At 47.4% G+C, this 18,034-nt stretch overlaps 1 protein-coding gene and 1 long non-coding RNA gene across 2 annotated transcripts in view; one reads left to right on the forward strand and one right to left on the reverse strand.

Annotated features, from left to right (window-relative positions):
* ZNF536 (zinc finger protein 536) overlaps positions 1-18,034 on the reverse strand; it is a 276,649-nt gene that overhangs the window by 245,173 nt on the left and 13,442 nt on the right.
* Positions 1,980-17,192, forward strand: LOC116665720. The gene is made up of 3 exons (XR_004322369.1): positions 1,980-2,789; positions 3,310-3,312; positions 17,181-17,192. It is a non-coding gene; the product is annotated as an uncharacterized LOC116665720 (long non-coding RNA).

The following is an 18,034-nucleotide window of genomic DNA, read 5'->3' on the forward strand; positions in this document are numbered from 1 at the left end:
TGAACTGCAGGGCTGGAGCAGCCTGTGCCCTGTCTCCAAGGGACACACATTCTTGGGCACGAGGGGGAAGCTACAGAGGTAGCCCCCTGAACGCACAGCCAATAAGCCAAGTGCGAAGCCAAACACAGCTCTGTGATAAACTGCACTTTCTTTGAAATTAAGGGAATGGCTGTTTAATGACTGCTGGCCAATGACTCTGCCTCTGTCTGTCTCTCTCTCTCTCTCTCTCTCTCTCTCTCTCTCTCTCTCTCTCTCTCACACACACACACACACACACACACACACACACACACATGCCTATTGACAGAGCAGAACTTTTTGTTTAATCCCCCCGGTTTATCTTTCTCTGTCCTCACAGCCTGGTGTGGAGCTTGGAGCGGATCCCCTAACTAAGCCTGATTAGAATGAGAACAGTCAAAAGACAAACTTTGCAAAAATCAAGGTTTAAAATAGAAATAGCAACTGACCCTCAGCTGCACTGCAGCCGGCTGGGACAGTGACAATAGCGACTCCTTTGTTAAACTTTCCTGTGAGACGTGCTCACCAGACTGGGGTGGGTGTGTGTGTCTGTCTGTCTCATACACGAGAGAGTGGGAGAAATGTTTTAAAATAGCTGTGGCTCGAAAAAAAAAAAAATTAATCGCAAATTACCATTCACCCCTTAGCAGCCAAAATGTCTGTTGATGCATTTAACATATACAAAATCCAAAGCTTCCCTATAAATATTTCAGAACTTGAAATCTTCCATTTTGTCCCTGGCTCTGAACAATAACACACGCACACACACGCACACACACACACACAAAATCTAGGGATGGGGGCTGGGGAGGATAGGAGGAGGGTGTGAAACCCCGTCCCCCGGGCATTGTCTCCCAGCCACCGGCTCCTCCAGCCTGGAGTTCCCTCTTCTCTTCACATGTCTGCATCCTGACACATTCAATTTCAGGTTATCAGCACATCTGAATTATAGAATGCTGATGGGGATAGAGGGCAGGCCTCCCTGGACTGATTAGCACCATTTAAGAAAGCTTTCGCCAGCCGGCTTCATTGGCTGGGAGCACCACCATGGTGGGTGGCCTTCCTGTATTAGAAGTCAACACAGAGCTGTCTCATTTGAATTAAATATGGACAGAAAGAAAGATCTGATTATGCTTATTAATAGCTAACCTTTCAAGTTCACCAGGCTGCCAAACTTGGAAGTAAAAAAAAAAACTGAAAGTTTCTTTCCTGTGTTTCTGGATTGTTGAGTATTTTTATTTTCTCTTGCAGTTTTCCAGAGTGAGTCTGAAGTGTGTGTGTGTGTGTGTGTGTGTGTGTGTTTAAATTTCAGCCTAGCTCAGTCTGGGACTTTCTTACTAGAAAGTTGCCTCAGTAAAGATTCAGGGAAAAGCTTTTAATTTAGTTAGAGACAGACAACAATGGAAAGGCAGGGGCTGATTTTAATCCACAAATACATGAAAACACACACACACACACATTTGGCTATAGGAGACTTCTTGCAACAGAATGAGTAGCTGAAAATTTGATTAGCGCAAATAAATTTCTGACATGGGACTGAGTGGGGCAGTGATTCAGAAAAGACCTCAACGTACAGAATACTGGAATCACTGGGCTGAGAATAACACCCTGGTTCATGGTAGCATTTACCTTTATATCTTCACTTTCACAGATACGCACACACCCCATTATTTTTAATTCCCCTCCTTCCTCAGCTCGGGCAACTCCTCCGACACCGAGTTAATAAAGGAGCAGGAGTCTCCGGGAGTCCCCGAGGGCCCGGCTGTGACTCCACCGGGGACAGCCTGGGAGTGCGGGTGAGGCCAGGGGCAGTCACGGGCTGTGTCACGGTCCCGCGTTCCAGATGCTGACATGGGGCAGGGCCCCAAGAAATAACTATACTGGCGGCCAGCTCTTACTCACATACCTGGCCAGGCTCTGGTTCGATTCAGTTCACTTTAACAAATACGTTTTGAGCCTTTGCTGTGTGCCACAAAGGAAATGCACACGTTCCCATCCCTCCTCCCCACCTCCTCCTCAGGGCCCGTGTCCTGCACCCCGCCCTGCCTGTTTGTGGGCCAATTTTGGGGGGACGCCTGCCCTCACCCCTGTCCACTCCGTGGGGTCGTCTATCTTCTCCACACCTGATGGGCGGCCCTGGCACACTAGCCTTGGACAGGTCATTTCCCCGGGGTGGTTCTTGCCTCTTCATCTGCATAGTAAACTCCGTGAGGGCAGAAACCACACGTCACCAGAGTCTCATACTCAATCAACCAACCCCCGCCAGCTATCTGGCTGCAGAGAAGGAGGCTGCCTGTGAGCACAGCAGAGTCGGACAGCCGCCTCCCCACAGGGTGCCCTGCTCCGCACCGCATCCCCACCGCTGCAGGGAAGTGACCTCACTGCACCTCCATTTTCACCAGCCACCCAGTGCCACAGGGAGATGTCCAGCCTCTGGCCACATTGCTTTTCCGAGCCTGCGACCACTGCCGATCCCTCCCTCCCGGGGCAGCGTGGGGGCCCTGGGGTGCCTGGCTGCTCATTCTCACAGTCCTCCCCAACCCACAGCCCTGAAACACTAAGAGCAAACCCAGCCCGTGGCACGGCACTAGGAAGGACATTCCTGTGGCCCCTGAGTCAACAAAATCCCTACACTTGGACTGCATGTCAGCCCAGAGTTACTCAGCACACGAGTTTCTGTCCTCTTGATCCATCTGGAACATTCAGTGGGATGGTTCAGTGCCTGCCTCTTTCCCGCTGGACCTCAAGGACCCATGTCCTGGGTGGCCACGGTGGGAGGGATGGAAGCACCAGGCTCAGCCCGCTCCTCTGGGGTCTCTCTGCTGAGGGAGGGGCACTGAGCTCAGTCCTTACTCATCTTCCAGGGGAGGGTGCGGCTTTTCTTGGATGAAACACCATCGTCGCCACCTCAACCAAACCCACGTTTCTAAATGGGGTGAACTAGATTTCTCACCGCTAGCTTTGAACCTGCAGACCTCCCACAGTGCCAGTAATTGCATTGCCAACAAGACGCAGAAGTGCACCCACAAGCAGCGTGAAACACGAGGGGTGGGTGGGACTCATATCAACAAAACGTGCGCCGGGGATGGCCAAGGAGGGTCCCTGAGCACCCGCTGCCTTTGCTCCCACACCTCGGTCAGCCACAAGGCACCTTCACAGTCCCCGCCACATCTCGTGCCACCTGGACTGTTATTTACCTAATACTCTTCTTTAAATTAACTTTAAATCAACTCACTTTTAAAAAAAAATTAGCCTCATCTTAAGCAATAACATCTGTGAAATCACAGTTAGGATGTGTGCTAGTTATATTTTTCTAGTAGATCTTAAAATACCCAACTGTTAAAACTGTAAATCTACGTATCAGCTAAAACTGTCTCATGGGGTGCGAGCCACATTTGGAGAGGCCTAGACTGGGGTAAACGGGAGGGTCAGGGCACCCAGTCTTGGTCTCCCTTCTGTCCGGGGTAGCAGGACTGGTTTCAGGCACGCAGGGCATGGCCACCGGTCCCCCGTCTCCTCCTCTGGGGGCCCGAGGCTCCCTCACCAGGGACCCCACCTTCAGTATGGTGGCCACAGCTGGTGCCTGGGATGTGATTTCCTCACCAGAACCCTCGCTCTGTCAGTTTCCAACCTAGAGAAGGACCCTCAGTAGCAACACTGTGAGTCGCCAATGAACTTCATCCTGATTCCATCCTAAACTCGGCACCGGGAGTTTATCTCATGACCAGGTAATAAGCTGTTTGAGAAAAGCCAACGCCCTCAAGACAACGAGTCTGGCCTTGGCCACCAGCCTCTCCTCCTGGCACCTCATGGTGATCATACAATTGTGATTTTTTGTGCCCACCCCCCAACACACACAAAAAATGCCAGCAGAAGCTCTGCAATGGGACACAGAATCCTCTTACCCTAGCCAGCAAAATCCAAACAGACCACTGAGTGACTCCATGAAATGTGGGTATTTCCTGTGCGTGAACAGCCATGCTGATGCTCCCACCCTGGACAGGGAGACACCCATGGCCCCACACAAGGCAGGACGGGAAGGTCCAAGAGCAGACATGTGACTGACCTGTTGCAGTACAGATGGATGGAACGCTCCAGAACTCATGTTTGAAATAAATATAAGTAAGACATTGGCAGTCACCTCTATATTTTCGACATCCTAATGATCGAGTGGTAAACTTTAGAAAGAAACCCCAGCAAGTCAACTCCAAGAGGCAAAGGGGGAAAGTCACTAATGACCACTCATCTGTCCTTTTATTTTAACCAAACAACACAGCCAAATGGCACAGCTTATTGGCTCAAAAGGCTGGCGGTGGCTTAGGAGATGAGGAAGGTTCCAGAGTATACACAGGGGTGTGGGGTGCAGAGGGGATACACCTGAGTCTTGGAAAAGCCACGCCCATGTTACGTGCCCTAAGGCAGTGGTTCTCAGACATTAGCTACATCCGAATCTCCTGGAGGGTTTATTAAAACACACCGCTGGGCCCCCTGCACAGAGTTTCTGGTGCCATGGGTCTGAGGTGGGCCTGAGAATCTGCGTCCCTAACACGTCCCCACGTCCAGGACCTCACTTGGACCCCTGCCCTGGAACCCTGCTGCGGCATTTTTTTTTTTTTTCTGTAAGGGAAGAACTACAGCCCTGCTCCCCAATGTATCACTTCTGCAACTTGAAATTTTTGATCCTCAGAAGAGTGTGAGGTCTTTTCTCTTTAAAGTGTAATCACCCACATGTGAAAGCATCAGAATATAAATGACGCAGAAAAAGCAGACATCCGATGCCTGTTCCTGTTCCATGCAAAATCACCGCCACCACCACCCTGCAAAAAATTAAATCAAATTAAAAAGGAGATCCTGAGTGGCTACAAGGTTCTCTCAGATTTACCCTCGGAAATATCAGAGGTTTCGGGTGATCTGCTTGTCTTTAAACAAATGACCAGAAACCTGTAGTATTTTTAATCGTGTGCTTATTCCAATGTAATAATAATAAGTGTAATATATGAGACTTATGTACTAAAGAACCCAGTAACACAGAAATCTACATTTGTAAACCATGCTTCTATTGAATGTGCCGATCTGTTGAGATGACCAAGGCCCCCGCTGATGAGGAGCAGTGCTAAATAACTCTGTAAATAACACATCTACTATACTTTCCCTTTCTGCCCCAAAGGTATTTTCCACTGTGTGTTAAACGTAAGTTGCCAGAAAGAGCCCCAGAAACAGCGTGCAGAAACAGCGTGAGGAGCACTCCCCGCCTCGCCCCTCCTTGGAAGGTCAGCCTCAAGACCTTGTCCGCCAAGCTGGCTCTTCTTTCAGATTAGGAGGATGGAGCAGATTTTGGTTTTAAAGCCCTTCGGTCACCAGAGTCACTGGAAGTGGCTTGGATGTGAGCTGGGTTTGTAGGTTGTGTGGCTGTCCCCGAAGGGGTCATCCCATTTGCAGCCACTGATGTTTCCATGGCCGACGACTTCTATTCAACCTGCCAAAATGGCCTAGCTCCTCGTTCTCTGAGGGGACATTCATGGCCAAAATGGTGACCAGAGGGAGAGCCAACACCTTGGGTTACTCTCACATGGCACCCCTACAGCGTGGGGACTGGAGAGAAGACGGGGAAGGAGAGCAGCAGATCCAGGGCCACACGGCAGCAGAAGTGGCCCTGGTGGCCACCTCAGCTCTGAGAGGGTCTGATAACACCAGTGAGAAGATCCCTCGCTCCACACGCTCCGCCTCGACCAGGTCAAAGACAGCATTCTGAAAATATCATTCACCTAACTTCCGTTTTCTGGGCTCCAGAGCTTGAACAAAGGAGACACAAGCCCCAGCTTGACTCCCTGAGTGCAGGTGGCAGGTGGGTCTTCCCGGGAGCAGCATCAGCTAGATGACCATAAACTGGCCCCTACAGTGACCACCTCCCCTCCGAAGAGTGCCCGCATCTCCTGGGAGGCAGGCCAGCCACGGCATCACGGCCCGGGGTTTTCTCCAGCACCACGCTGTTTAGTTCTTCATTCTAAACACAGTCAACCTAAAGCTGGTCAGCTGCTAGCCACATGGTGGTAATGAGCCCAAGAGCCCGGAGTTCACAATTATTTCAGATTTACTCTCTTCCTGATCTTTCATTTTATCAGCAAAACATCCTCTTGGCAATGGGTATGAAGCTAAAACTTAAATGAAAAGAAATGCAAGGGAGAGCCCGCAGAAGGCATGGCGAATAAAAGGAAAATATTCAGACCTCAGCCTTGGCCTTGACCTTTTACTGTCTTTTAACATTAAACATTTGCCCCACCTTCGAAAAGATAAATGTGGCTTTTGATGACAGCCAATGTTATCTGAGGATTAAAATAGCCCTCTTGCAGCGCTCAACATTAAAGTCTTCCGCATTTGCAAAATTGCAAACAGATGCAACTCAAGTACCTGCAAATAATCTGCCAAGACCAATTTCAAAAGGGAGATTTCAAAATATGTGGAAGTCATTAGGACATGTATTATTTTTGCAATGAATAGGCGCCAGGAGTGTCTCAAGGAGCAGATGGGTGCTACTTTGTTTATAAAAGATCAACAGAATATTCGGCTGTAAATGAAGACATATAAGCTATATGAAACAATTATGGTAAAATGGCGAACATTTCAAAGCTAATTGTAATGGTCTTTTAAGATCTGAATTCCTCATTTCTTACTGCATGCTAAAATATCATTTTAGTTTTGGGTCTTGATTGATATAATTACCAAAATGACAGAAAATTAAAGTAAATGCTGTCAGTTTTACTGTTGTAAATGTTGTCACTTTATCACTTGTTTACAGTGGCACCAATACTGATAAATGAATATTTTTCAACATGAATAAAAAATGTGACCTCCGTCTCCCGGAAATCTTCAAAAAGGACAGCCCCAAACGTTAAGAACCCAAGCAGACAGAGTGAACCTCAAACCGCATTATAACAGAATTCCAAATAGCCTCTCTCTCTCACACATGCCCAGCTTCAGAGAGCTCCTGTTGCTAATAAAAATCTCCACGATATCACAGAGGAAAACCAGAGCCAGTGAACATTCGCCCTCGCCCGGGTCTCTGCATGTCTGTGTCACCGCCCAAGCAGGACTGAGTTAAGCCCCTCTTCTATTTTCCTGTTTTATATTGGTAATCATGTGAATTAGATAATTACTCATGGAAAATGTGATTAAACATACGTCGCTATTGCCAATACCGAATCATGAAGAAAGGGCATTTCTGCGAATTGCTTTTAACATAAATAGCAAACCGGGCTCGTAAAAAATGTCCAATTAAGCCAATACCTAATGATAGATGGGCTGATCCTATGACTTGCAAAGATGCAAATTGGATGCAGGAAAAATGAGGGATCGCGAGAGACATCCTGGATCTCCATTTCCACACAAAAGACTCCTTTGCCCGGGATGCTTTCAAAATCTCACTAACTCCTGCAAAGTTGAGACTCCCTTTTCCTCTTCCCTGCAATTAACTTTCTGTGGGGCCTTCAGTTCCGTGTGCTGCGGGAATACTCTCGCCACATCTGTAAATGGAGACGTGGGAGAAGGAGAAACTTGGGCTAAAGACACAGGTCTGGAAGCAAAGGAGCAGTTTGCCCAAGAGAGAAACAGGCGAGCAGGGGCCGCGACCAGCTGGCCGGCCTGCAGAGGCTCCCGGAGAGACCCCGGGCACCCCTCCCCCCGCCCTCTCCCCAGCCCCGCGTCTCCCTCCCGCCAATCACCCCGAGCAAGGCGGCCCCGTGAAGGAGCATTTCCCTTCCTCCCTCTCCTGACTCGCCAGCACTGCTTTTCCGTAAATCTTGAAGCCGAGTGCACATATTCTCCCGTGACAGGGTCCATGCAGACGAGGATCTGCACCCTACAATCACTGATGAAATTTGTATTGACTCCAAAATCAAAAGTAATGAGAAGAAAATTGGTTCACAGCCTGACCCGACAGTTCCAGACTGCTGTATTGAAGTTGCAGAAAGACATTTTTTTATTGTCTCCAGATTTCAATTAACGACATCGAGCTACCCCATCCTTCCATTATTAGTTTGAACAGAAGATCAGATTTAAGAAGTTTCACTAAATTAATTATTGTAATAGTGTCTTGCATTTCTGGAAAACCTTCCTGTTTTGTAAAGGGGGAAGAATCCTTTTACACGTTGTGGGACACGTGGAGTCCTCCAAGCTGGATGCATCCACCCTAATTCGTGTCCTCAGGCTCCTGTGTGTCCTCCTGTGTGGAGATGCATGTGCGTGGAGGATATGCCAACTCTGGGCAGGGTCATGAGATCCTAGTCCATCTCCACTGTCATTATGTCCCGGCAAATATCTCTTGTGAGGTTTTAGTGCCAGGCTAGAATGTCTTATTCTCAGGCTCTTAAGCCATATGCTCCCAACAAATTAATAATAGTAACCCCACAATCACCCTGAAAGCCACAAAGGAGAGCTGTCTTCTTTTGAATGAAAAGAAAAAAAAAAAAAAAAGAATATATCCACAGACACTATCATTGCCCCTATCTTGAGTAAAAATGCAAATTGTGCCACACGGTGCTAAATTATTCTGGGATATTTCATAATGTGAATTAATACCCACTAGAGGCTAAGCTGAGATCATCAAACTCATTTCACATAAGACAACGAATTTAACCACCCGTGACTCAATGAGTGAGAAGTTAACATGCTATCCAGCAACACTAACCCCTCCAAGGTAGACTGTCTTTAAATAAAATAACCCATTTTAAAGACTTTTCCATCCAGGGCTAACTTTTCTCCGCTCTCACCAGATGGCAGAGCGTTTAATGCTCAGGCTTTCAGTTTGCAAGATGATGAAAATTATTTCTATGGAGATCAGGCTGCATCCAGTCACCATCTTCTATCAAGCCCAAGTAAAATCCTATTTCACTAAAGTGAAACCACAAAAACAAAAGCATTCCGATACTTCGCAAATTTCTGCACAGTTGGGTCACTGACTCCTTGTTAGCTAAAACAAATGTCACATTTTCAATCCGCATTTGAAGGTCCACATTCCAGAGGAGGTTTGAGTGATCTTTTTTTTTTTCCCCAAACACGAACAATCAAATTTAAGACAACGCTCCGGAAGAGAAGAGAAAAAAAAAAAAAGAAATCAAAGGATCTCTACCCCAACGCCAAATGTATCCCTAATGCACTTGAACAATAGGCGGGCTGTGTTCCTACCCTGGAATAACACCGTCCATATGAATCCTAGGAATTTAGTATATCTGACAGTTTCTCTCAACCACCCATAACATTCTTTCCTGTCTCACTGGAGCTGGCAAAGGAGAATTCTGTAATTGAGTGGTACAGAACATGTGCCCTCCTTGCTAGAAGATGACAGATGGATTATAAAAACTTCAAAGCGGAGCAGTTGGAGCACCAGGGGAAGAGATAGTGGGTATTTGAACTCTCCGTCTTTACCCAGGAGACAATGGCACTCTGACATGGAGCATATATCAAGGAATGGTGTAACTAGATAGACATAATCTTTCTTTTCACTAAGTATTTAACATTCTGTTACGAACAAGTTTCAGCCCAGCTAAAGTGCAACTCATCTTCATGCTAATCGTCATAGTGCAATGGTGACACGGCCCCCCCACCCCCTTTCCAATTGTGGTTATATCAGTCCTTTTGCAAACTGATTTGAAAAAAAAAAAAAAAGAACAGGAACAGCTTCTGCTTTAGGAAGGAAAAACGTAGAAATTAAGCATCGGGTTGGGATTAGCGTCTTTTCTGACTCACTAATCTGATGCGGCTTTTATTTGCAATACGTGTTCTCCTTCCCTGTGACTAAGGAAGGGCTCTCGCATGGCTCCCGGAACACATGCCACCAATTACCCATCTCGAAGCGCAGCCGTGACTCACCTGAGCCCGGCTGAGGCTGTCGTGCTACCCCAATGTCCCCAGAAACCGAGCCTCCCGGGCCCTTCCCTCTAGCCCCGTGCCCTGCCCCGACACACAAGCACAGCCAACAGGCAGGGAAGTCACAGGCTCTGAACGACACGTTCACCTCTCGCTGGTTCATCCAGCCCCCCCACTTCAGCCGCAAAGAGCAAATCAAAACACGGCAGAAACACAATTCTAGGAGCAATTTTTAGAATCCCAGCTCTGCCGTGTGGTGTGAGGGCAGGGGACTGGCTGCTGTCGATTCAGCCTCAGTGACAGATCGAGTCCCTGGGCCCAAAATACTGCCCTACACTGAAGCCCAAACTGCAAAATGATTTGCGTTGATATGATGAATGATAAGCCCAAAAAAACCTTAAATTTTCTATGTCTCTTAAAATTTTGATAGAGACATAAAATGGCTTATAGAATTCTAATTATAGCAACAGACTTCAAAAAATGTCTCAATGTCAGAGATTAGTGAATCAAAGGCACATTTTTTAAATCAATTCTTGCTTCTGAATATTAACAGTATTTATCATTCACACTGCCCTCTGGAAACACCAGCTAGGATCCCTCTCCACATTTGACGAGGAGGGTCTCCCTGCGGTTACGAGGCTGATGAAATGAGGGCCCCCGAGGGGCGAGGATTTGCCTCCGGGGCAAAAGTCCCAACTGGAATGAGCACTGTGGGAGCGGCTTCTGGAACGGATGCCAAATCTCTCCGGCTCTCTATTGATCATCATCATCACCATCATCTCAAAATACTCTCCACCTTCTTTAAAGAACTACAAAATCAATGAAGTTAAAATTCAGTTACTTTCATGAGAATCACAGCAACTTTTTAAAATAATTAGATATGCTCTAAATATTCCCATAGGTAAGAATCTTTCTCTTCTACTGAGCCTATACAGGTATAATTAAAAAAAAAAAAAAAGCACAACTTTGGAAACTACTAAGCTAATTTGTCAGGGAGCTGACCAAAAATCTACCCGTCTCAGTCTCCATCCCACCTCCATGCCTTAGCCATGCCATTATCCGGGCAAAGGCTCCCATTTTCTAGGTACCTTTACGTTCGATTGTTGAGGCTTCCAGTTACAGATGTCACAGACCTCATGGGTCATGCCTTTGCAAAGAAAAGAGAGGCACGTGCCTCTCAAGCTTATTTCATCAAGAAAACACATTAATACGTCCCAACATCAATTTCCGCGGCCCTGAAGAAGGCTGTTGATGTGAAAGAGACAGAAGGGGCAAAGCCTCCTGGCCCCTGCACACACACCCCGGCCTCTTCCGCATCCCAGAGCCCCTTCCTTAGCTGCCTCTGCGCACCCAGGGCCCGGGGAGACTGGCGGTGTGGTCTATGGCCAAAGCCAGCCATGGCCACCAGAAATTTCAAGGACTATTCCTTAGGGTGTTTTTAAAGGTGGAAGAATCTAACGATCGTTCTTTATCTCAAGGCCAAACCATCCCTTGAACAACCAGCAAATGTTAAGGAGACTTCTTTAAAGGGCCATGGGGACCGTACATCAGACACCTGCGTGTTCCTGCGCACATGCTGCTTTCTCAACATTATAGGAAGAGTCAGTGTGCAGAAAGCCTGAACCTTTCTCTAAGATCATTTGCACCCACCATAACCATATGGGATTTGAGAGCCTCTTTTTTTAAATTTTTTTTATTGAAGTATAGCCATTTTACAATGTTACATCAATTTCTGGTGTACAGCACAATGTTCCAGTCATACATATACATACCTATATTCATTTTCATATTTTTTCATTCTCGGTTACTACAAGATATTGACTATAGGTCACTGTGCTATACAGTAGAAACTTGCTGTTAATGTATTTTATATATAGTAGTTGGTATCTGCAAATCTCGAATTCCCAGTTTATCCCCTCCCAGTCCCTTCCCCTCACTGGTAACCGTAAGTTTGTTTTCTTTGTCTGTGCGTCTGTCTTGTTTTCTGCTTGTCTTCTACGTCTGTGTGTCTGTGAGGGCTTGTCTTGAGTTCTACCATGAGCCATCATTTCATAATTGTCCAGTTAACGAAAAAAAAAAAATCCTGGGTGATTTAAACTGCATCAGAAATATTTTCTGGTTGGCCTCCAGCCATGCCGATATATAGAATTATGCCCACCCCTAATCCCTGACACCCAAGGTTCCCCAGAGAGGACCCCATGATCAGACAGCCCAGGCTCCCCACCGACAAGTTATTGCTGACTTGGGAGAAAATCAGGGGATGGATAGACCCTTAATGCTCATCAAGGGAGGCCATGAACTAAAGCCCTGGGTGACATGATGGACAGATCACATGTGCCTTGAAGACTCCCGCTGAAATGCAGAGACAACAACAAAAAAAATTAAGCCGTGCTTTTAAGTATTTGACACTTGATACCTGCCCCACTACCTACAAAAAAAATCAGGGCATCAAAACATTCATGGTTGGAAAAATCAAAACTAACTCTGTCCTTCCATTTACTATATGTTCTAGTGCCTTTTTGAAAAGCTCGGGGAAGGGTGTAGAGAAGAGAGAAAACGTCGTCGTTCCGGTGTCCAGGGAATCAAGTGGCCTTAACTGGCCCTGTGTCACACATTGCTCTCACTCTCAGACTCCAAAGCTCGAAGACTTCTCTAAGCAGAAGCAGTACTCCTCTCTTACTGCCCAGAACAGGCAAAGCCCTGCTCTGTTCTCTGGCCAAATCAATCAGCTCCACCAGCCACTTTCCCAAGACCCTTGCAGAACCGACTTCCAGCAAAGGGCAGACAACGCTCCTTAACAAAATATAGGAAAGCTCTTCAGAGACAGATGCCAGAGAGACATGCCCGAACACCCCGAGATCGCACCAGCTCCTCGCGGCTCAGTGCCCCAAGAACTCAGCCTGAATGTGTCACAATAATGTGACAAACCTTTAAATCACCACTAATGTATATGTTCTCTGCAGATGAAACACAGACCTCAGCATCACCAAGAGGGGACAGGGGTAGGGTCTTTGAAGGAAGCCTGCGCAAGAAAGCCCTTTTTAAAAGTGCATTTTCATCTTCCTTTTTTACAGTGATCTTCTGCCATGGTGGAATGTAAACACCACAGGAATAGACAGAATCGTGAATTAAGGATTTGGACGCCTTGCTTTAGAAGTAATCTTCAAAGAATGCACATCCCAAACATCAGAGTCGCACAACAAGGCTCCAAGCTGCTTGTGACTGCCTGGAAAACGGCACAGGTCACACCTATTATTACCAGTTGGGTCCTGAATTGCTTTTAAAAATCAATAGAAAACATGTTCTTACATCTCGTCTGCTTGGCAAGAGGGCAGATTCAGAAAGTGCTTGTCTTTGCCCGGAGAGGAAGCCGTTTAAAGGATGTCCCCCGAAACACTCCCCACAGTGGGCATAAAGAAGGTTTTGCGTGATCACTCTGCTGGCTGCTTCCCCAGGAAAAGGCACTGCAGACTGGTGGCTTTGTGAACTGTTCACCTGGCCTCCACCTAGCCTCTACCCGGCCTTCTCCCTCCACTCTCTAAGGAGGCAGAGGGCAGCTAGGGCTGTTCTCCAGGGCACCCAGCAGCGCCCGCTCTGCTCCTTTGACCGAATCTGAGCAATCACTGTCATGAAATAAACAGCACAGCGGGAAAGAGAGATTCCGTGGGCAGGGACAGGGTATATCCACCAGGATGCAGCCACTTGCTCTGAGTGTGGGTTTTGGTAAGTCACCTGCACTCTGAGCCCAGGTTCCTTGTTTGGAAAAATCAGACAATGACCCTACCTCACAGGACGGCTGAAGATTCAGCGAGAAAACACATGTGAAGTGACCCGTAAAGCATGCCACAGTGGAGCAATACAGACAGCCTCCTTCCCCTTTTTCCCGCCCCCAACCCCATCTCTAGCGTTGGTATTAGCATTTGTGGCTGGAACACAACATTCACTTCCAACCATTTGGGGGCACGGTGCTAGGCACTGAGTCAGTGTTTGTTGAAGACTTAAAGGGAGAGGGTATTTGATCCATACAGCTCATTTTCTTTGGGAAAATTCAGGCAAGGGCATCCCCCAAACCCAAAGGCAAAACCCATGAAATAAGCTGAATGTGCTTCTGTGAGCGCAGGACCCAGAGCATCCTTTAAGATCAAATCTGTGTGAAAAGCACAAAAGTCAAATGCTGAACGATACATTAATTATGCACGACCAAAGATCTGGGAGAGGTTAAACCCACATTTGGCAGCAAATTGAGTTCTTTTATTTGATATGAAATCGGCGCGTGGTGATGATTTGTCCCTTCCTGCTTAATGTCACCAAACTTCTGGAGAGGAGTGCTAAAAAGACAAAAGGACTAGACATCCGTTAACAGCAGGGGCTTCCTTGTTAAAGGGTGAAATCTAACAGGCATCAGAAATAATGGCTTCTCAGAACCACCGCTGGCCAAGGTCAAAAGTCAAATGCACCTGGAGCAGTATTAATAACATCTTGTCCCACTTGCTCAATTAGGGAGTTACGAGGAGTATTTCTAACTCATGTGGAATTAGCAGTTTATATGATGAAAGGTTAGAAGTCTCTTTCCAGGCTCACTGCAGCTAGACCTTTCAAGAGCCTCTCCCCAGTTTCACCATAGAGAAATGGGAAGATTTATCAGCCATCCAAGCTTTGTAGGGTTTGCGTTTTGTTGTTGTTGTTGTTTGTTTTGTTTTGTTTGAGGCTGCACAGTCCTAAAATCACAAATGAGCCTGATGATCAATTGTGGTAACTCCCTTGTCATCTTCTACTGTTTCTGATCTGGTTTGAATTCACACACAAAGATTCAGCCACCACACTACATGTGGCTCTTGAGTGAATAGGCCTGGTCATTTTTGCACAGTTTTGATGTGTGGGGCACCAGAAAAAAAGTCTCAGTGGGTTGATGTCAAATAAAGGATTTGGGGGGCTTCTATTGCCCAGAGTGGAGCTTTCTGATGCCATCACCTGCCCTGCAAAGTGAGAGGTTCTCAGGAGGATAAGCATCTGGAATTACTTCTGTGACGGTGGCCAGGAACACTCTCTTATTTTGCAAAATGTTGCCAAAATGTTTCTCAGGACAATCTGGAGAAAACCAAGTAGGCAATAAACAAGGTTTGCTAATGCTTCACCACTTCTCCGAGTTCATTTCACAAACTATTGCAGCAAAACTGGAAAGGGCCACCTGGACCAGCTGGGGTCCACGGACAACAATGTGTCATCTACAGAACCGGACCCTCAGGGGTGAGGCCCAAGAACAGGAAATCTGAACAAATCTCCCAAACCATTCTTTTGTCTACCAAAGTTTGCAAGCACCTTTCTCATTTTACAGATAGGGAAACAGATCCAGCTGGGGTCATAAGTTGCCTAAGTGACTAACAGACCCAGATTTGTGCCTCCATCCTGCATTTGACTCTTAATTGTATATGGGCTGCCATGAGAGCACAGAGTGGTGCCCATGCATACATATTTTATTTGCATGCACACAATCAAAGAGCTAAAACACAGCAGCTGAACAGGAAGCTGGAGACTGGGAGACCTCGGGGAAGAGAGGCCGGGAGGCAGACATGAGTACGTCCATGCCAGGCTCCACCTAGCCCTCTGCCGGGAGGCAGGACGCCCCTCCTTAATCAAAGGCAAATAACAGCAGGTCATCACCACGAAGCACAACACCAAGGGATTTCCTATTTCACCTGATCACGGAACCCATTCACAGTAAGAGCTTCACTCCCCAAAAAGTTTTAGCTTTGAGTAATAGTGATTTCAATCCTCCCTTGTAGAGTCTTACATCTTTATTTTTAAAAAATAATTAGCAGACTTTTTAAATCACTGAATTGAAAAAGAAAAAAAAAAACCAACCAACTAGATAGCAAATAGTTTTTAGTCCAAGAGGTATATAAAATCATTCACTGGGAAATCATTCTAAATCATTCCAAAAGACTTCATGCTCCTAATTCTTTATTAAGGTTTCACTACTTCCCTCTCCCATCCCCAACCCCTCCCGCAGGTGCCGGACACCCTGTGGGGTGGGGGAGAGTTAGTGGCTGGCAAAGCACCGACACTCTAAGAGAAGAAAAGGAAAATCCTGTCCTCAGGGAACTTGCAGTCCAGTAGCGAAGAAAAGATGTGCGTGGGAAGAAAATATTTCTATTCAGCACAGAGTAAAGAAATAACATGAGTCAAAGGGAGAAATTTTATACCATGAAGAATTCTGTGGGACAGTCAGGTGAAAATGGAGACCTGTGGGAAAGTCGTTCCCAGATTCATCCCCACCTCTTATTTTGGGGGGGATTTCTCAGTTGCTGTTGACTCGTGGGGAGGAGGGAGATGCGCATCTCCCACCCTTTCAGAAAGGAGATTCTGCAAGTTGCATGGGCAGCACAAAGCACCCCAAGATGGCAGTCACTTGGGCAACAGGATGTGACATAGGTTTAAAGTCCTCTCTCCCCTTCTGCAATCACGCTCTGTGATTCGAGTGTCTTGTTGAAGCCAGTGGGGTGGCTCCACCTCACTCATCAGTCAGATGAGCGCCTCACCAATCAGGGAGTCAAGACGGCATCTCCTCCAGGCCCCACGGCTCCTCTGCCCAGGGACCCCCATCAAGTGCTGCCAAAGACGAGAACGCAGAGCCGCTAACGACTCCGTCCGTGTTAATCAGGGCCCCACGCAGCTGGCTCTCAGCAGCGACAGAGACCCCGACAGGAACTCTCCGTGCCCAACGTACTGATGTCAAGGGAGAGGCCGCTGTGGCGGAGATGCGTGGCCAACCTCGGACGAGGTGGCACAGGCAGGGGGAATGGCTTGAGAGAAGAGGCCTCCGAGGCCATGACACTGGCCAGAAGACACCCTCGACTGAGCAGCGCCCCCCAGAGGGGAGAGACTTGGCAATAACACTAACACATCTTCCATCTAGCGACACCCAGCCTTCTGAGTCCTGATCACAGCAACCTCTTGGTCATTAGCAGGAAGTCGCAGCTGCAGCCTCCATCTCTAACAAGGAACAAAGGGCACGTCATGGGATGACATGACATTGTTCTCAAAGGTCAAGGATAAACTCCCAAATACATAGTTTTCTTTAGGAAAGTAGCATTCTGGCAAAAAATATGTATTAATTGGCTGCCATCAGAAGCCACTGTTCTAGGTGTTGGAAGCAGTCATCAGGAGACCTCAGGGGCCCTGGCCTCAGGGAGTCTGGTTCTAGTGGAAGGATGCGAACAGAACTTGTACTAACCGTCAATGAAATCAATAAAGAAAAATCCTGTGAAGAAGATAAAAGGTGGGGGAGAGGTATAGCTCAGTGGAAGAGCACATGCTTAGCATGCATGAGATCCTGGGTTCAATCCCCAGTACCTCCATTAAAAAAAAAAAATTTAAGATGAAATGGAGAAGATTAAATATTAAAGAAAGAAAAGAAAACGGGACAATGAGCTGGGAGGGGACCAGGGTAGGGCAGAGGAAGAGGAAGTCCAGGAAAAGCCTCTCTGAAGAGGTGGCCTTTGGTGAGACCTGAGTTGTAAGAGAAGAGGCCAGTGAAGGGGCCAGCCGAGAGGGTTCCAGGCAGAGGATACAGCCCTGCCAATGGCCTCACATGGGATCAGGCCTGGCGAGCCCAAGGAACCAAGAGAGGGCCAGTGGGGCGGAAGCCTGGCGGATGAGGGGGAGCAGGGCGGGAGATCCGACCTCAAGGTCCCAGGTTAGACCACGGGGGCCCCACCTGTCAACTCCAACTTGTCAAAATCTTCCTCGAACGGATTTTTGCCTCCTAGCCAGCACGGTGGCCTCAATTCCAGCGCCAGCCTGTTCTAAATCTTTCTAATATTCTCTATTGGCATTTCCCAAAAGGAAAGAAACAACTGTCTCTTCAAAAAACATAAACCTCCGGGCAGCCCCAAGGCCAGACGGGCACGGCCCTCTTTATAGCCACTCAGGTGGGTCCTATCTCTGCCTCCTTTCCTGGGCCAGGTGCTGGTCAAGGTGTTAGTTAGCCAGACAACCCCTGGAGGGAGACGCCTACAGAGGACACCAAAGCTTAAGGGGCAAAGAGTAAAGAGAGCTCCCCCGTGATGCAGCAGTCTGGAAGCCTTTGTCCAAACAGAGGGGAGGTGAGGCAGTTGTGGGCAGACATCTGAGTTTTGAAAATTCTTCTGTAATT

The sequence above is a fragment of the Camelus ferus genome, chromosome 9 (assembly GCF_009834535.1).
Source record: "Camelus ferus isolate YT-003-E chromosome 9, BCGSAC_Cfer_1.0, whole genome shotgun sequence".
In the NCBI taxonomy this organism is placed as follows: Eukaryota; Metazoa; Chordata; class Mammalia; order Artiodactyla; family Camelidae; genus Camelus; species Camelus ferus.